The sequence below is a fragment of the Chiloscyllium punctatum genome, chromosome 5 (genome assembly GCF_047496795.1).
Source record: "Chiloscyllium punctatum isolate Juve2018m chromosome 5, sChiPun1.3, whole genome shotgun sequence".
In the NCBI taxonomy this organism is placed as follows: Eukaryota; Metazoa; Chordata; class Chondrichthyes; order Orectolobiformes; family Hemiscylliidae; genus Chiloscyllium; species Chiloscyllium punctatum.
In genome coordinates this window covers 124,978,590-124,998,582 of record NC_092743.1, presented here as the reverse complement: position 1 = coordinate 124,998,582, position 19,993 = coordinate 124,978,590, and positions in this window count along the sequence as shown.

The following is a 19,993-nucleotide window of genomic DNA, read 5'->3' as shown; positions in this document are numbered from 1 at the left end:
ATGATTGCTATTTCCAAGTAAATACCAAAGTGGCACAGTGCATGTTTTTAATGGGAATGTACATGTTAAATGTCCTGGGTGATAAATTAATCAGTATGTGACTTACACAATTCAACAAGAAATTTTGAAATACGTGTATTTCACTGTAAAAGTCGTGGAACTTGCAGTCACAGAAATAGGCTTTTACAAATTTTTATAATTTTTTAAAAAATAAGACCACTTTTAGTCATAGCTGTCAGCTCTAAGAAACATCTATCCCTCAATTTCTTTTAGCAAATATTTTCCAAATGAACATAAGAAGTTAGAAAAAGGAACAGATCACTCAACTCATCTCATTGAACTGAATTTTACCAGACTTCTGGAGATAGAGAGGAGGCAGGAAGACTAACAAAATGGTATGCTAAGGCAATGGGTAGAAACATCTCATCCTCCTGCCACCTTCCCATTTTTCCAAAGGTGTGAAAGGTCATAGAAGGTGCTTACCTTCCTGTAAACCATTTGAGGAGAACTGCAGATCTGGAGATCAGAGTTGACAGTGTGGTGCTGGAAAAGCACAGCAGGTCAGGCAGCATCTGAGGAGCAGGAGAATTGACATTTCGGGCATAAGGCCTTCATCAGAATCACACCTTCAACTGTAGACCATTTGAGACAATTCAGAGGCCACACAGGGGTCTCCTGTTGCATTTTTTGGCATTTTACCAGCAGTTGTGGGTCCTCCACTACACAGATAATCACAGGAAATATTCTAATGGGATGTTGGCGTGGCACAGTGGCTCAGTGGTTAGCACTGCTGCCTCATGACGCCAGGAAACTGGGTTCAATTCCCACCTCAGGCAACTGTCTGTGTGGAGTTGGCACATTCTCCCCATGTCTGTATGGGTTTCCTCCTACAATCCAAAGATGTGCAGGTTAGGTGAATTGGCCATGCTAAATTGCTAATAGTGTTAGGTGCATTAGTCAGGGGTAAACGTAGGGGAATGGGTCTATGTGGGTTGCTCTTCGGAAGGTTGGTGTGGACCTGTTGGGCTGAAGGGCCTGTTTCCACACTGTAGGGAATCTAATCTAATCATAATCTCCTTTCTGGGCACTCCATGACCCACATGGTGTCCCTCTGGTGTCAGTAGTATTCACTGCATTTTTGGGGCTTTCTTCCCTGGGGTCTGCCTAAATGGCCACAGTGACCGAAACTACAAACACCTGTTTTTGGAGGATGTACAGCCATCAATGTGCTCCCATCTTCCAGGTTCGGTGGTCATTGCAGGTAGCGAGTCTCCTGAGGTTGTGATGTTCTACTTGGAATTACAACAGCAACTCTTTAAAATGGCCATCTGTCCTTTGGAGGTGGTAATCAAATATGTAGCCACCACTGTCAAAACACAGGATTCCTGCTGTCTGCCAAACCAGGCTCACCAAATCTGCATTGAGACTTGTTAATGAATCCGTGTTTCCTACATAAAAGTAAGCCAATTGAATTAGGTCATGGTGGCTTGGACAGGAACAAGCAGCAGCTTATACACTGAACCACACTTCATCTTAGCTCTCACTCACTTGGCACCTATGACAAGGATCACAGCATCTATGTCTTATTTTGCCTTGCCTTGCCAATTAACAGAATCACAGAACCAGCTTGGCCTTGCACCAGTGTGCCACGTCAATCTCACACCTGCTCCATGTACCAGAGACTGAGGGAGCATGTTGCATGTGACAGTGTGAATGGCAGAACGCAAGCCTTTGTGAGGGCTATGTGGCAGTGGAAGAGATAAAGTGTGAGATAACAGAGAGACAAGTATGGCACTTACTCAGGTGGAGCCGAGAAAATCATTAACCTTCAGGGCTGGCCATTCCTCCATTCCATGGACACCATTTTGACCTGGCTGGTGAGCTTCGATGGGGGTCTACTGATATGCTTCCTCTAATAGTACTTTGAGAAATGGCAGCTCCTCCTCTGCACCAGCCCTCCACCAGGATCTGCAGGTACCCGCCAGAAAACTGCAGCACCATCTTGCCCCTCTCCAAAGCATTCTGTCAGAATATGTAACACTGAGGAGGGCAACTACGAAATACCATTGTTTATCTGGGTGCACTTTTACAGGTCATGTGGGCCCCAGGGATGCGGATGTTTCCATGGATATCTACAAAGTGGTAAGTTGTTCCAGGAATAGCACACAGTAAGGTAGGACCAGAATTGGGTGAAATGCAATGGGGTAGGGTATGTGGTTAATGAGGCCTGTTCTGTTCTGTTTTTGTGTGTTACTGGAATCATAATGTGAGGCAACAGCAGTTTGTTTTTTCTCTTCTACCCCTGTTTTACTAATGCTCTGAACTGGTCACTTAAAGAGATAAAGAGTTCATTCAAATGGATGGACACAAAACAAATCTCCAGATACTCTGTCTGCACTCACAGAACAAATCTTAAATGAAATTAAAACATGTTATACACTTCACAAATTAAAAATGTAATTACAATGTAAATCCATATATAATTCTTTTATTTTAGAACCCAGGCTCTCAAACAATAAAAATTCTGAGAATTAGAATTCTCATGACAATACCATTGACATATGTATACTATTATATCATTATTGGGGAGGGGATGGCCTAGTGGTATTATCGTTAGACTGCTAATCCAGAAATCTAGATAATGCTCTGTGAATCTGGGTTCAAAACCCATTAAAGAAGATAGTGGGATTTGAATTCAATAAATATCAGGAATTAAGAATCTAATGATGACCAAGATTAATGCCACCACTTTCTTTATGCTACCTTACACTCACTTGGGCTGACAAATGGCAAGTAACATTCATGCTATGCAAATGCCAGGTAATGAACATCTCCAATGAGAGACAATCTAATCACCGCCTTTGATATTCAATGGTGTTACCATCACTGAATCCCTCATGATCACCATCCTTAGATTACCATTGACCAGACGCTCAAATGGAGTCACCATATAAACATAGTGGCTACAAGAATGAGTCAGAAGCTAGGAATACTAGGGTGAGTAACTCACTTCCTGACTCCCCAAAGACTGTCCACCATCTGCAAAGCATAAGTCAAGAGTGTGGCAGAATAATCTCCAATTACCTGGATGATAGCAGCTCCAACAACAATCAAGAAGCTTGACAGTATCCAGAACAAAGCAGCCCACTGGATTGGCACCACATCCCCAAGGATCTAATCTCTCCATCACTGACGCTCAGTCGCAGCAGTGGATGCTCCTATCTACAAGACGCACTGCAGGAATATGTCAACATTCCTTAGACAGTACTTTCCAGACCCACAACTGCTTCCATCTAGAAAGATAAGGGCAGAAGATACATGGGAACATCACTGCCTCCCAGATCCTCTCCAAGCCACTCACCATCCTGATTTGGGAATTTATCACAGTTCTTTGACTCTCACTGGGTCAGAATCCTGGAATTCCCTCTTTAAAGACATTGGGAGTCAATCTGCAACATGGAAACTGAGCTAGTTAAAGAAGGCAGCTCACCACCACCTTCTCAAGGACAGACTATAAAAGTGCTGGCCAGCCAGTGATGTCTGTGTCCCACAATTGAATAAAAAATAACCTCCATCTCTGCTACTGTACACACTTCCCACCAAGGCTCATGCTCACCATTGCCTGCATATCTTCCTTTATTCGCTCAATTCCCACACTATTAACCTGCGTGGTTTCTTAATTGCTTATTTACTCACTTGGGATACCTCACCACTTTATTGCCACTTGTATCAGACTTAACAGCTGTGCACTTTCTTTTATCTCACTCAAGTCCTCCTTTTCTCTCATTCCAAAAGAAAGGAAAGCCTGCAATAGGGCAGAAAGAGTCAAGATGTGGTTGTGGGGAGCTTAAAATTCTACTCATCACCTTCCCCTCCATATGCTATTGGCACAGAGTGTAGATGTGAGATTGAAATACTACAGTGCTGTACAGCAACTTGGCTGATGACTGCTAACAACTGTGACAAGCTGTCTGGCTTGGTTTCTGTGCAAAGAGGCAATTCAGAACAGATGTACTATGAACCAATTAGCTCTGGCTGAGGTGGCAAAGTGCTAAAAGACAAGTCAGGGATGCTGTGGGCACCCAGATAGATATTACATGAGTGAATGCTAAGAAAGAACAAAACAAACAGACGTGAGATGCAGCCTGGTCCAATCCATGACCTGGCCCTGTGACTCTATGCAAAGTGTCTTTGCAGCAACATTCCAATGATAGTTGATAGTGCACTGCAAAATGCGTGATGGTACAGAGAGGCTGGCATAATGTCGGATGTCATTGCCCGTGGACATGGGTGTGTGCAACCTCTGAACGTGGACCATAAGACATTGATGCCTGGTGTCCAAGATAGAGATATGGAGGAGTAGTGGTGAGCAGAATTCACCAGATACCCTCTCCGATCTATCTGTCAAGATTTCTTGACATCTAATTTTTATCCAGTGGATTGAGAAATAGGAGAGTGCTTTTTTAGTGAAGTGAAATTAATAACAACAAGCAGTAATGTTAGTTAATAGGTGACCCACTGCCTAGTGCTAAGAATCTCATCTCCATATTCAGAACTTAGCTTGAAAATGCAATTTGTTGCTCCTGACATCAAGAAAGGACTTACTCAGCTTCCTACATTATTATCTCAAAGGTCTCAACATAGTCCACTATGTTAGATTCCATCCCAACTTTCCATCAACTTATTAAATCTTTTTTTATTTGTCCTCTGGTTTTTCATGATTTCAATACATGAATCACAAAATCTCTTTTGTTATCAAAACAAAATTGCATAAAAGAGGTAATGTCATTACTATTAACATATTTACCAGTTATTGATTCCCTTCTAACTAGATTTATTATAATTCAATAATTCATATCCCAATGCAAAATGAAAACAAGCACAATTAAACTGCTAAAAATGTTCTTGAGAGTTCAGCAATCAGTAAAAATTATTCATAGTTTCTCAGCAACTGCTAAAATCCTCTAATTGTGTTTGAGTCATGTTCCACGACAGTAATATCCAGTCTCATCTGCTTTGAAAACAGAATACTCAAATGTAAGTGAACAATATCGTCTTTTGGCAAAGTCATATTCCCTTCTGCATTTTAACAAACAAAGAATAGAAATATTCTTGCCGTTTAAGGTCTGGAACAAACCATCGATGGCATATTCAGCAGTTATAGTGCAGTTGCCAAACCAAAACAACATGATTTGAATGTTGTATCATCCTACACAATTTGAAAAATGTTATTTAATGCCTATATTTTGGAAGAACAAGGTACTATTTCAAGTATGAAATGGCTAACATACTGTGATCACATAATTCTTATGTACTAGAATTCATGTAAGACATTACTTTTTACATGTGGAAACATATGGGTGACAATATCAGCAAATATATCACACTGGTTTAGTTGCAGATGAAAGTGGGTACTGCAGTCGCTGGAGATTAGAGTCAAGATTCGAGCATTTCTGATGAAGAGCTTTTGCCCAAAACATTGATTTTCCTGCTCCTCAGCTGCTGCCTGACCTACTGTGCTTTTCCACTCTAATCCTGATTTAATAGCAGTCCATTGTCCATCTCAAATTTCCAGTTAATCCTTTATATTTACCCCATACAACAGAACATGGGCTTAGCAGTAGGTGCTATTTAAATGTACATGATTATTTTTAGGTTAGTTGCCGTTTGTTTTTTTTGTCTATTGCAAAGTGAGCAGGACCCTTTTGAGGTTTGCATTGCTGGATAACATTGCTGAAGATGACAAGGAATGATGAAGGTCATGGTTCTGACTTCAAATTTCTGCATGAACAACTGGCTCTTAATCATGGATACCTCAAGAGACCACATACTGCTTGGAGAACTTCAAATCTAGCCTCTAAATTATGTTGGTGCCAAAAGGTGAGCTGGTGATTGTGAGTGTGAGAGGGAGTGACAATGTTTCTTCAACATCAGTCATTTCTTCCTTTTCCATCTGCAGGTCTTGCACCACTGCCTGGTCAGTTCTTGGATATCTGATATTGACACAAATGCAGGGTTTCAAGGAAGTGAGGGGGGGAAAGATGAAAAAGCATTGCATTTACCTATTTGCAATTCGTAACTTGGAAGAGGTTGTGGGATGGCGGAGTTTTAGGACATAAAGTACAGAATTAGCTCAGAGTATTCAGTTATCTTCAATTGTTCCAGCACTGCAACTTGCTTTGAGAAATTTCTGTTTTACCATGCTTTAGCCTGCAATGATCTATGTGTTTGAGCTGAACCATTAGAATCTCGCACCTCTCCAGCACTCTAGTCCAAGAAGGTAGGTCTCGTAGGTGAGGGCAGAACCTCTCCTGGGTCTTCTAGGATTTCTGCACAGTCCTGCTGCAATTTTCCACTGAGTCTCCACTGAGAGCTAGATTTCATGTGTGTGTGTGTTTTTAACCTCTTGGACCTTCCAGAATCTTCTGTGGCTTTTGGCCAACGGCATCATGAATTGGATTCAAATTATTCAGTGGGGTTGCACCAATACCCTTCACTGTTGCGATGTTGGGATGTGCACAGTGCACATACTCAGGCAGTCAAGATGCCAGAATGTCTGTTCAATACTTCTCCAATATATAACATTCGGGCTGGTTTTAACTGGTTCCCCCTGAACCTTTGTAATTTTTAAAAATCTTGTTTCCCTGTGTTGTCTGAGATGATAGCTGCTGGCTGCTGCTTAATTTAGTTTGGCCAATATTCTGTCAGGACTGATTTCTGCTGTGGGCCAATTTAGAATGCCGAGCATTGGGTCCGTGGTCACTTGTCCACACAATGTCTACAGATTGTGCTCATGGATTCCATACTTTCAGGGATTTCTTGGTTGTTCTAGGGTGATCCCTGCATCTGCAGAATTGTTTTCTGTGGTTACAGTTACCTGCGGTTTATCTTGTCCTGAACATATGATATGGAACCTTCCAGAACCAGGGACTGGGGTCTACCAGGAAGGTAAAATTCCCATTTAAATGAATGGGTTCATTCTTACCCGTGATTTTGGGCTTCCGCGGTAGGTTTAGGAATGTATCCCCACGGATATGGGGGGAGCTACTGTACAGTTTTTTGTGCTGTTCCTTTCCAAGTATTGATCACGACTTTCCCTTTGCCTGCTCTATGATGTCAGATTAGACTCATAATTTTTGTTATCAATATTAAGATGCTAATTTTCTCTTATATCACATCATTCACCAGGGTCTAAGTCCCTGTTACTCTACTGATATAGTTCTCCTCAATTGAAATCCACATATGTAGCTGGACCCTGCTGGTTAGGTGTCAATAAATGTGGCTGTGTAACATCAGCTCCTGCAAGAGAGAAAGAGAGAGACGTGCATCAGTGATTGATGTAACGTGCTTGGGTGATTTGGCTTTCACTTCTGAATACCTTACAGTGTGTGCAATCTATCAGAGGAGGGTGTCAGAGTTTCAATCAGTCATGAGAGTGAGGTGAAGCTATGAATGCTAGCTAATAGTTGTGGTTGCCAGAGATTGTTGGGAGATGACAGATTGGCATATGGTTAATTAAATGGGTGTGCTAGAGAAGTCATGCAGTTGATGAATAATTGCATTTGAAGATACATTCCCTGACCACATTGTGAGGTTATGAACTGTTTTTAACGCTGTATCCGGGTCCTCAGGGATAGGATTTGCTCTGACAAATATGTGCTCCCATTGGCATAGCTGTGTCTGTCTGGAGGGCCTTCACAACCCTTTGAGAGATTTTCTCCTCCTATCCAATTCTTGCGTGAAGGCCTCAGTGCTATTTCAGACAGCATTAGAATAATTTCATTGTGCCATTGTTATTAAAGTCACTTTAGATCTATCAGCTTCAAACACATTACACATTCCTTTAACAAGCTATCTCTGAGCAGTGAAAGCTAGCTTAAATTCATGTTAACCTCTCACAATTTTATCCCTTTTACATAAGCCTGTAGCCACTCAACAGCATATAACAATCGTTTCAAAAAGCAGGCAGCACAAAGTTTATGTGTTGCCAACATTGGGCAAGTATCAAATGCAGGTTAGTCAAGCATCACAATTTCTCAACCTGTTTTCAGGGATTAGTGAATTTTGAGATGGATTGAGATGATTATATTGGCTAAAATTCAAGTTTTGGAGGTGGTTTCTTACAATTTTGACTGCACACTAGATGTTTCACAATTGCATTAACGTTAATTTTTCATGGACTGTGGTTAGGTTTCCATGCCCCGGATTCTTCTCTGTTTGTGGATTGCTTTTTGAATGCTTCATGCCAGCTTTCACTGCTTTAAAGAACCATTTGGTGCCAAACAGTACTTTGGAAAAAAGCAGTGAAATTGACTGACCTGAAAACTTGTACTTCATTTTATTTCAGTTGAACAAATACTTTGTATGATTAAAAACAAGTAAATAAAATGCTGGACAGTATAACTTTAGACAAGCCCAAGACCTTATATGCACTTGTGGAGGCTCACTAATAATGTCTAATTATAATAAAACAACTGGTGGTTTGTAATTTATTATTCTAATTTAAAATGACAAAGCAGATGATAAACTACTTGACTGCCTGTGGGAAGGTAACACCAAGCTCACTTAAGATCCATTATCTGCAACTGCAAAACTCAAATAGTTTATTAAAATTGTCTAGTCTTCAGGATTGCCTTATTTAATTTTAACAAAAGATTTATTCCAATTGAAATGTTATGATCTCTATCTACCATGTTACTTCTTCCATTGCTGGTGAATAATGAAATACAAACTATACACGGAAGGAATGAGAAAAAATATGATGTTTATTCAACCAATGTTAACATTAATATAAGTTTTATAATATTGATCTCATTCAATGTTAACTTCTTAGGCCTGGATCTTTTCTTTTCAGTGGGTGTCTTAGAGCAAGTCAACAGGCAGTTTATAGAGCAGCAAGTCTGGATCCTGCTCCAGCCAGGTAGTTTATAGAGCAGCTGTGTGTCTCTTTCTGAGGTCAAGTCCCAGAAGAGGAAATCCTAGTCAGAGGCTGGCAGTTTTTATATATTTCAGCATCACCAAGATGGCCATAGCTAATATTGTGACGACACTCAAGATCCTGAGGATCAAGGCATCAGGTAATTGCTATTTGGGACCTAGTGGAGATGGTAAACAGAGCTGTCAGAAGCAAAGACAGGGAATGGCTTTTAGTAAACACCCACAAGCCATGTGTCCAATCCTTTGATGGTGCACAAAGTAGTGAGGATCAAGCTAATCCCTGCGACATTCCAAACTGAGAGCCTAGCTACGTCAGTCAAATGCATTGATTCTTTATTGTCCCAGCTGCAGCTGAAAGCATTACAGTCTGACTGGGAATAAGCCATCAATCAATTTATAAATAGTGGACTTTGGCCTTGATGAAGCTTAATTCTGGTAGAGGTAGGAAAGTGGCAGTGTCCTGGCACATCACCATCCTGCCTAATTAAGTTGCCTGTCACCTTCAGGAATGGACTATTCCAACCTGTTTACCATTTCTTCACAAGAAAGCCTTGGGAGTGTGTCTAATGTGGTTCCTACATTCTATAATCAAGATAAATACCAATAAATGGTGCAGCCTGGCAGGTTATTTGGTCTGACCCTTTCTCATATATGTATGCTGACACTTTCCTGGGTCTCAGTTCTGATCTCAGGTAACCTTCTAGTAGTTGAAGTCTAAATATTAGATGGGTCCCATTAAACTGATTCCCTCCGAGTTATACATTTGATCTGCTTTTTCAGTATTATTTCAAACAGAGACTCGAAGTACTCACCCAGATTTAAATAAGAAACTAATTTTCTTGACAACAATCATACTCTTGTGACATTTTCTCTCATTGCAACGTAATTTACGATGGATATGTTTAGTGCTTGTCTCTTCGTTTCTCGGCCGTCTCCTGAGATTGAGGATAACTTGCTTCCTCTTGGCTGATCTGCTGCATGTCAGGTAGGAAGAGTTGGGCAGATGAGAGTTTTAAGGTTAATGTGCAATTTCTGATGTTTTTGATTTTGTTCCCAACAAAGCATCTCGATCAATCTGTTTGATGCCTTCCTGAATAAACCTCCACCATTTGTGTCAGTCGCAAGTCATGGATTCCCATGAGGCCACAGGGATGTTTTATAATTTCAGAGACGTTTTGATGATAATGTCGTCTTTGGAATCTCATGCCATGACCTACTTCTTGAGTAGAACAGTTGATTTGGGAGTGTTGTGTCAGACAGACAAATGCTGTGTCCTGTCAAACTGAACCAGTTTTAAGTGATCTTGATGCTAGGAATGTTGTTTGTGTCAGTGTTTTTACAAAGTAGCTCACTAGCATTGTTAGACACTAGAAAAAGCAGGTGTCCATTTTAATGGGTACAGGCAACAACATTAAAAGTTAGCTAAAATGTTCCTGTTTCAACTAGATTTTCAATGATTCATTTTGTTTTCTTACTTACTGTTTGATTATTGTTTATTTGTTCATGGGATGTTGACATTTCTAGCTAGACTAGCATTTATTGCTCAGCCCTTTATTGTCCAGTGGATGGTTAAGAGTTTACCACATTTATCTAGTCTGGAGTCCCATGTACAACAGAACAAGTAAAAATGATAGATTTTCTTCCCAAAAGAACTGGATAGCTTTTCATGACAATCAACAATGATTACATGGTCACCATTAGGCTCATTTTTGATTTATGATTTGTTTTATTGAATTCAAACATCAAAATCTGCTGTGGTGGGATTCAAATCCATGTCCCCAAATCATTAATTTGGGTTTGTAAATGATTAATCCAGTGAAATTACAATTCACCTCAACATACATTTTCGTGCTTTTACTTTGGGTCTTCCATTTGTCCCTACACCATGTATATCAATGAAGAGCACACTTCTGTCATTTTTGTCAGAAGAAGATCAGAGATAAAGATCACAGAAGCACACAGTGTAGTCTGCAAGTTCTATTATGCCTGACTATGCACACTACAGTGTTAATACATTCACTTAACCAGGAGCAGAACTTGCAGAAGCTGTACTTCATAACTACACCTAAATCTTGAGCAACAAAAAGGCTAGAATAGGAAATGTTGACAGTTTTCGTATCCTTGGAAGTTTTACTGGATGTGGTAGACTCTTGGAAGACATGAGGTACCTCATTATAAGCAGTGTTAAATTCTGTGTACTCTTATGATGTATTGACCAAGAACAGATAATTAGTTTGAAAACAATAAATTGTGAAGGATGTACAATTTTATTACTTCATGATCTTGAAAACTTTACTATAATTTGTTATTTACCTAACAATGAACTTCATGCATTTCATGATCAAAATACATATTCATAATTGCCAATGATGTCTAGTTGCTTCTACTACCAGATCTGCAGCAGTCTCAATTCGAGAAGCAATGTTGTCAATGTAAACAAGATTGGATATTCTGTGCAATGATTTTCTTTTATTTCAGTACCTATAGACAGGCTGACTACTATGCATGGAATGGTGGACAGACTTGCTTTCAGATCCTGGCAATATGAATTGCCACTTTTGAGCATGTCATTTGTCAGCAAGGAGCTGTCTTTTGAAACTGTACATCAGCTTATCAAGAAACACATGATGATTTTGTGGAGGAGGCCATCTGGGAAATATTGTAAAGTGATGGACTTGTGGAGGCAGGATGGCAACACACAATTTGGAGAGAGAGAGAGAGAGACATAGAGAGAGAGAGAGAGAGAGGATGAGTTGCATGATATTATTCTGTTCACAGATCTCCTGACAGTGATACCAATATGGCACAGATAAATTCTGCATCATTCTGGTCATTCTGTTTCTCAGAAGGAAACAAAAGCATCAACTGGTTTAATGGTTACAACAACATCTGCAGAAGCAGCAACAGAAGCATTAGGAGCTTATACAGACTGCAGAGGCAAAACAGCCTGTTCAAAAAGCAGGTAGCAAGCCATGGCTCAAAACAGAGGCTGCTAGGGTTGATACAGCTGTTTGTAGGCCACCAGACCCAAAGATGTCTCAGAATGTCTTGGAAAGCTACTTTTTACTTTTGCCAAATGCTGGATGACTCCCTCATTCTCAAGGATTAGGAGACAGCTGCCCTCAATTTTTTTGTCAGTGGATAATTGCAAGGAAATGCTGTGCACCTCTGTGGAATCTTAAAGTTAGCCAATCATAAATATATATAGGAGGTCATTGATGCTCTGCTTGCTGAGAGTAACCTGAAGACAAATATGATATACCTGATTGTTGATACTTATAATGATGCCAAATGACTCAGTGTTACTCAAACCTGTCATTTTCATACAATAAACTAGACCTTGTTATATAAGATTGATTTAGATGTGCCGGTATTGGACTGGGGTGGACAAAGTTAAAAATGACACAACACCAGTTTATAGTCCAAAAGATTTATTTGGAGGCACGGGCTTTCAAAGTGCAGTTTCTTCATCAGGTGGTTGTGGAGCAAAATCAAGATTCTCCAGTTTTCTCTCTACTACAAATAATTATAAAGACCCAAGATGCAGCTTAAAAAGAAGGACTGGTGTGAGCAAATTACCCTAACCACCAGCCATCTTTGATTTGTAACTCAGATACCAACATGATATGGTGATTAGCAGTGGGCATCATTAGTGAAATATCTCAAGGTAACAATGGTGGAGGGACACTAGTAGACCCAGAAGAAAATTACTTTTCAAGACAAGTGAATTTGCCACTGTATGAATATCACCACTTTAATACAAAACAGCTATCAGCTAACATGTGAAAACTGACTACCCACCTGAGTCCTGGCTAATGATACCTGTCAAGAATCAACAGACTGACCTGTTGCAGGCAATTTATTCACCGGCAGAAAGGGAAGTGTAAGGATAGAGCTCTCTAGAGTGTCCTGAGGTGAAAATCCCAGGATGTCTTTCAATCATTTCTATTCCTTGTATCTGCCTACTGGCATGACCTCATTGAGAAGAAGGGACATCAGGATTGAGGGTGAGGTGCCTCAGCCTACTCTTAGCTTTCCATTGATAATAAGCACTCCTTCCCAGAGGGATGGATTGCAAGGCTCAGTGCATATCTGGCATGAAGAGAAGGTTCTGATGATTGTGTGTCTCCAAACTGGCGACCACCTTTTCCATGGAGGAATGCAAGCTCTCACCTGCCAGACCCACTCCAGTAGTTGGACAAACTTATCCATCTTGGACTCCAGACCAGTGAGGACTTCTGGTATCTCTCCATGATCTTCCTGAGCCTCGTTCTGCAGGTTGAATTTGTTACTTCTAATCAATTACAGAGATGTGTTGACTAAATGGGGCAGAACAGATGCTTGGTTTCTGACAGTCTTTTCAATGTCAGGCATCATGGACACGATTTGCTCCCACAGCTGTTGACCCTGTCAGTGATGTGCTCAGCAGATCATATCCCCTAATGTCATCCAACTAAGGTACAGACCAAGATGGCAGTCATCCTGCTAGTAGAGGATTCAGGTAAAACAACTTGTCAGTGTCTTCTCCGAGGGTGACTTCACTATCAGAGCTGCTTGTGCTGGGGATCCTCTGGAACATGTTCTATGTTGCTATTTGTTGACCCATGGCCCTATGGAAGAGACAAGAGCTATTTAGTTGGTGAAAAAGCACAACCCTTTCTGTAGAGGAATGTATGGGAGCAGCAACATTTCTAAGAGGAAGAGATAGCAATGTTGCCTTTTGCTTTCCATTTGGATCTCTGTATCAGAGTAGGAATGATTATGATCCTTACCCTCCAAGAGGACCATATCTTCCTCAAATACATTGAGGATGCAGAGATCAGGAAAGTCTCCAGCAGCCTTGCCCCTCTCCTTCCTGCTGTGCACCATCTTTGTTCTTCATTGAGAGAAAGAGAAGGGTTGAGTGGATGGGAATGTGTGCCTAAGTCGATGATGAGAATGTATAACCCTGCAATGTGCTGCACTCTGATGACTAAATGAGTATGAAGCACAGTGCCCAGTAAGCATTAAAAGAGTGTCAGTTCAAGGTGGGTGTTACACCTTGGGAATATAGTGGCTTGGTTTGCATGAATATGTATAGTGGCTAACTTAGATTGAGTAATGAGCTACGAGGGTGAGGTTGCAGTGAGAAGGTGGTGGTCCTTAACCCTGAGGAGCATTATAGGTTATTCATTCTCATTGTGCACTAGGTGTCATTACAGTGATGCCTACCAGGTGCACTGACCTGTGTGATGTATCTTTTACTCTATGATATGAATGCTGGACTATGAGTTTGAGTTCATGACAGACTGGTCAACCAGAAGGCAAGACTTCTAACTGACAATGTTTGTTATGCATTAATATTAAATACTGCTGTATATGGTATCCATGGATATACGAGGTTCTGGTCTTAGAGTAAATTTAGGTAAGAGCTAATCTGCCTTCTTCATGTCCATGCACTCACAATACGTTTTCTCCTTCTATAGTGTTATAATCCCATCCATAATTTGTTCTTTATACTTAGTGATGTGCAACTCTGTGAAAGCATAACAATTTTGCTTAGTCATCCTGAAACCCTTAGACAAAATCCTGAGCCCAGATAGTGAGTCTAATGGGAAGCTTTAGTCAACCATAACTTGTTAAATGGAATGAAAAACTAGGCTTTGGAAAAGCTCTTTTTTTAGCCTAGGGAGATATCATTAAAGCACGGACCCACCTTATAGTGCTTGCCAGACATCACTGGGAGAGCATTGGGGTGAATGGGGGATTGATGACCACAGTCTATGCTGAGGTTTCTGGTTTGCAATGAGTGACCAGCTGCATGGGTGGTCCTTAAATGTGGCCCTGCACTCAGTGGGTGAGAACCACTGCCCCTTATCCGCATGTGATTCTTGGTATAACTCACCATATATTGTGCTTGCGTGTGAAATTAGATTAGGTTAGATTCCCTCCAGTGTGGAAACAGGCCCTTCGGCCCAACCTGTCCACACCGACCCTCCGAAGAGCAACCCACCCAGACCCATTTCCCTCTGAAAACTCACCACAGGCCATGACAGATATGATACCATTGGTTGATGGTGTACTTTAACTCCAAAATAGAAAAGCCCAGCTTTTTTATTCCTCTTGCTTGTTTATTTTCTCTTAGACAAATATGACATAAACGATATCTTCACTGGGAACTAGTCAACGTGAGAGTCTTAAGTACTGCATTTGTTTTTCAATCCAAAGTCTAGTTTTTCATTCCATTTAACAAATAATTAAGAGATTATTAACACATTAAGAGATGTTACACTATATTGTAGCTTTATGTTGGGATGTCAAAATTCTGAGAGCAGCTGTAGCTAGTTAATTAGTGGATGGTTTCATCCATTTTATTCAAACTTGGGCCAGTTGTTTACAGAATGTATACATAAATGCCTTGTTCAATAATTTCATTGACTACTGTTTTGGTTGTGAAGATTATAAAGTGGGAGTTTGATGATTTTGAAGGAAAGGTTATGGGGGAGCAAGAGGTGTTCCTTTCTTATTAAACTGTTTTTAACTTGCTTTAGCTGACTCATCTTGGTACAGGCAAAGAAGATAATTAGTGAGCATTATACTTGGTTACTTTCCTACTATTCTAATTGTAATAGATTTTAAAGTTATGGGATGACAGATCAGCTTGGCCAGGTGGACTGCACATCCTGTGGAATATTTGAAGTTTGGACATATGGGATGTCCCAGGTGAACATATAAGCAGTAAGTGTCCCCAGCTGCACAAACATAAGCTCTGGATTTCAGAACTTGAGCAGAGGCTGAAGTCATTTTTGTGTATCCATGAGACAGAAGGACTATGTGGATAGCACATTAAGAGATGTGGTCAGACTGCAGGTTAAAACAATACAAGCAGTGAGGCAATGGTTGAATACCAGGCAAGCAGTATAGGAGGTCTCGAATCTCTCTTATCTGCTAGTCAGTATTACACTTTTAGATCATGGTGAGGGAAAGGGAGAGTGCAGCTAGAGCCAAGTCAGTGGTGGCTCAACTGTACAGAGAGAGAGCAAGGAGAATGGAAGTGCAATAATGATAGGGGATTTCATAAGACTATGGGCTTTCTCTATTTTTTAAAGGAGTTTAATTACAAATTTCTGTTGCTTGGAATTTTTATTTCAACAAATTGAGAGAGAGAGAGTTTAGGGATGCTAATTGGCATCTATTTATGCTTTTATGAACCAACCGAGTAAGCAGTTGTGCATTAGGTTTTCAATTTAGAAATAGAAGGAACATTTTCTTAATCTAATTTTGATCAGGTGAAATACCAAAATGTTGAGGGAAAGATAAGCTTTTTAGTCTCAGTAGTTTGCAGAAATTTAGGCTGAAGTTGGATGTGTGAATCAGTTGCCTCTGAGAAAAACTAGAAGTTAGGACTGTTAAGAAAGAGGTTACCTCGGTGCAAGGAATTTAACTTAAGTTCCTGACCACATGTATTTGATTAAATTCCCAATGAGAGTATATGAAGCTAAGAAGATCGAAGCTCAGTTATATGATGGATCAAGAAAGTGGTTATCAGATTCTTACAGCTGGGAATTGAAGCCAGAGCTAAGTCAAACCTGACGTGAGATAGACAAAGTAATTCTTGCTGGTGTTTGGATATAGTGCATTCTGCTATAATGTAACAGTTGTGTTCATCTGCAACCCCGCAGTATAGAAAATTGCACTATGGGAAACCACTAAAGAAAATCGAGCGGCATGAGATTGCTATAGAAAATTGATATACCCATTCAGCAGAAAGTTTGAATGGCTTGATTGGAAACTATCTCACATTAAATGAGCCAATGTCTCGAGTGCAGAAACACAGAAGGTTCAACCAAACTGCTAAGTTAGACTATAGAACTATGTAAGATGCTGGCTAGGGCACAATGGATCATCACAGTAAAGACATACTTGCTCTGGAGAACATACAAAGGAGATTTGCAAGAAAGCTGTCAAGGTTTGAAAATTGCCAGCTATGAGGAAATGTTGGAAAGCTAGGATTTGTTTCCTTAGGTGACTTAATTGAGGTTCACAAAATATGGAGGAGGGTGGAGAAAGTGGATAGAGAAGACTTGTTTTCGCTAGAGGGGAGGTCAATTACTAGAGGGCATGGATTTGAGGTGATTGCTAGAAGGATCACAGGGGATATGAGGAAAAATGTTCACATCAAAAAGGTGGTGAGTTTCTGGAATGTTTTTACCCACCTGGTGGATGAGACTGAAACCCTCAATTCATTTAAAAAGAACTGGGATTGGCACATAAAGCACTGTAACCAGTAAAGCTCCCTAACTAGGTGCTGGAAAGTGGGATCAGAATGAGCTGATAGTTTATTCAGCCTGTGCAGACATGATGAGCTGAATGACCACTTTCGGTGTTGTAACTTTTCTCTGATTCTGCAACATCACCCCCTCATTCCTGATGAAGGGCTTATGACCGAAATGTTGATTCACCTGCTCCTCAGATGCTGCCTGAGCTGCTGTGCTTTTCCAGCACCACACTTTCAACTCTGATTTCCAGCATCTGCAGATCTCACTTCTCCATTATCACTCCCATGTTGCATTCCATCCACTGACAAACTAACCAAGCAATTTTTAATATGTAGGGTTATTCTGAGCAGAGAGAAATTCTACCTCAAATAAGATACCTCAAACATATGAGACCAAGACCAGCAACAGGCATGTCAATGTGGCACTGCTTATTTCTCAGCCCTTCAGCAACACTCCTCCTGGACCCACCATGAGATGTACATTAGATGGGCACTGAATCTTCAGCCCTGGGAAATTTGAGTTTTGTCACTTAATACCAGATTGGATAAATAAAACTTTTGACAACAGGGTAAAGGTAGAGATGGCATGTATTCAGTGTGTAGCATTAAATATCTGAAGCGCATTTACAACTGACAGCCTGAAGTTAGGTCCTTTTATTCCTTAGCTGGCTAAATCTTTCATTTCCATACAAATTCATGAGCACATGCAATCTTTCACCAGCAAATTCCAGCAATTCCAAGTTATAACTTTCAACCAAGTGCTTAACAATGTTCAGAATTATTTGGCCAACTTAATTTGCATTTTGAGTAAATAAGGCTTCTTAGTATCCCTCATTGCATGTTTGTTTTTCTCTATCCTGGAAACTTAATCAGCGAGGACATAACATTGATTACATTTGAAGACATCATCCACGAGAGAACAAAAAGAGTCACAAGGCACAAAGGTGCATTTCAATTTTGCTTCAGCATCACTTTGTAAATGCTTGCATGTTCTCATTTCATTTGTAATGTCTTGCTTTCATGCACTTAAGAAAAATGTCTCATACTAATGCAGGCAGAAAGTCTAAATTTTGTTAAGGTTCTTATGAAGATCAAGAACAAAGTTCCAAGTTTGGCGGTAATATATAAAATAACACGTGACATGTTATAGATTCAAACCCACTACAAACCGAAAGGCCACTGTTAATTTTTATTTGCTCTTTTTGTTTAAGACAGTAGCAATGGCAAGTAGATAAGCCAATCCAGCTGTGGATACACATTTGAACAATCAGTGAACAAACCAGTCCGAGACCCAGGGATGAATTGGCCTAGCGGTATTTTGGCTAGACTCACTGATCCAGGAATCCCAAGTAACGGTCATGGGACCTGGGTTTGAATTACACCATTGCAAATGGTGGAATTTGAATTCAAGAAAAATCTAATGAGTCTAATGAAGACCATGAAAGCATTGACAATTGTTGGGGGAAAATGAAACAACCTTGTTTACGAACATCCTTTAGGGAAAGAAACTGCCAGCTTACGTGATCTGAGCTACATGAGGCTCCAGACCCATTGGAACGTGGTTGACTCTTCACTACCCTTTGGACAAGTAGAAATGGAGAATAAATATTGGCCTGGCCAGTGACACTCACAAGTATATGAATAAAAAAAAACAGAGATGGTAGTTATTGGGAAGAGGCCCAGGTGGACCATAACAAGTATGAGATCTCTGATTGGGGCTGTCTTCCTGTGCTAATCAGGGAGCCCTAGCTGACAGATACAAACAGGAAATTTAGTAATTCTCCTTTCTCTGGGGACTGGCTCTGATCTGGCTGGGTCAGAGCCCATGTATTGTGTAGATGTAAATAAAGGATGACTTGACAAAGGGATACTAGCCTCTGTGTTGTTACTTCACAGATCAAACTAAATATTATGAACAGACATATATCCCACATTTCTATTTAAACTGTCCCGTTCAGCTACAGCACTATGTGATGATGTGGAAAATTGATTACATATGCCCTGTCCATAATAAGCACGAGAAAATCAAATCGAAACAATTATCACCCCTTTGGTCTACAATCAGTTGACAGTAAAGTAATGGAATGTAATAACAGCAGTGCTATCAAGCAGCAGTTGCTCATCCACAATCTGTATACTTATGCTCAATCTAAGTTCCTGTGGGACCCCTAAGCTTCACATATAATGACAGCTTTGCACGAAGGATGAATAAAAAAATTGAATTCCATGGGTACAGCAAATGTGTCAGCCATTGACATTACTGCAGTATTTGACTAATTGTGGCACCACACTAGAAATATTTAAATCAGAAGGAAAACTCTCTAATCGTTGGAGTCATATATAGGACAAAGGAAAATGGTAATAGTTGTTGGAGGCCAATCATCTCAGCCCCAGTATGTTGTGACTAACATTGCTCAGGTTTGAGTCCTAAGCTAAAATATGTTCCATTTTGTAATGTATATAATGAGGTCAGCCAGGGAGACCTCACAGAAGATGAGTTCCCTGATTGTGGCTACTAATCTAGTCCAATCAGCGAGTTGTGGTTCTGTTCGCAGAGCTGGGAATTTGTGTTGCAGACGTTTCGTCCCCTGTCTAGGTGACATCCTCAGTGCTTGGGATCCTCCTGTGAAGCGCTTCTGTGATCTTTCCTCCGGCATTTGTAGTGGTTTGAATCTGCCACTTCCGGTTGTCAGTTCCAGCTGTCCGCTGCAGTGGTCGGTATATTGGGTCCAGGTCGATGTGCTTATTGATTGAATCTGTGGATGAGTGCCATGCCTCTAGGAATTCCCTGGCTGTTGT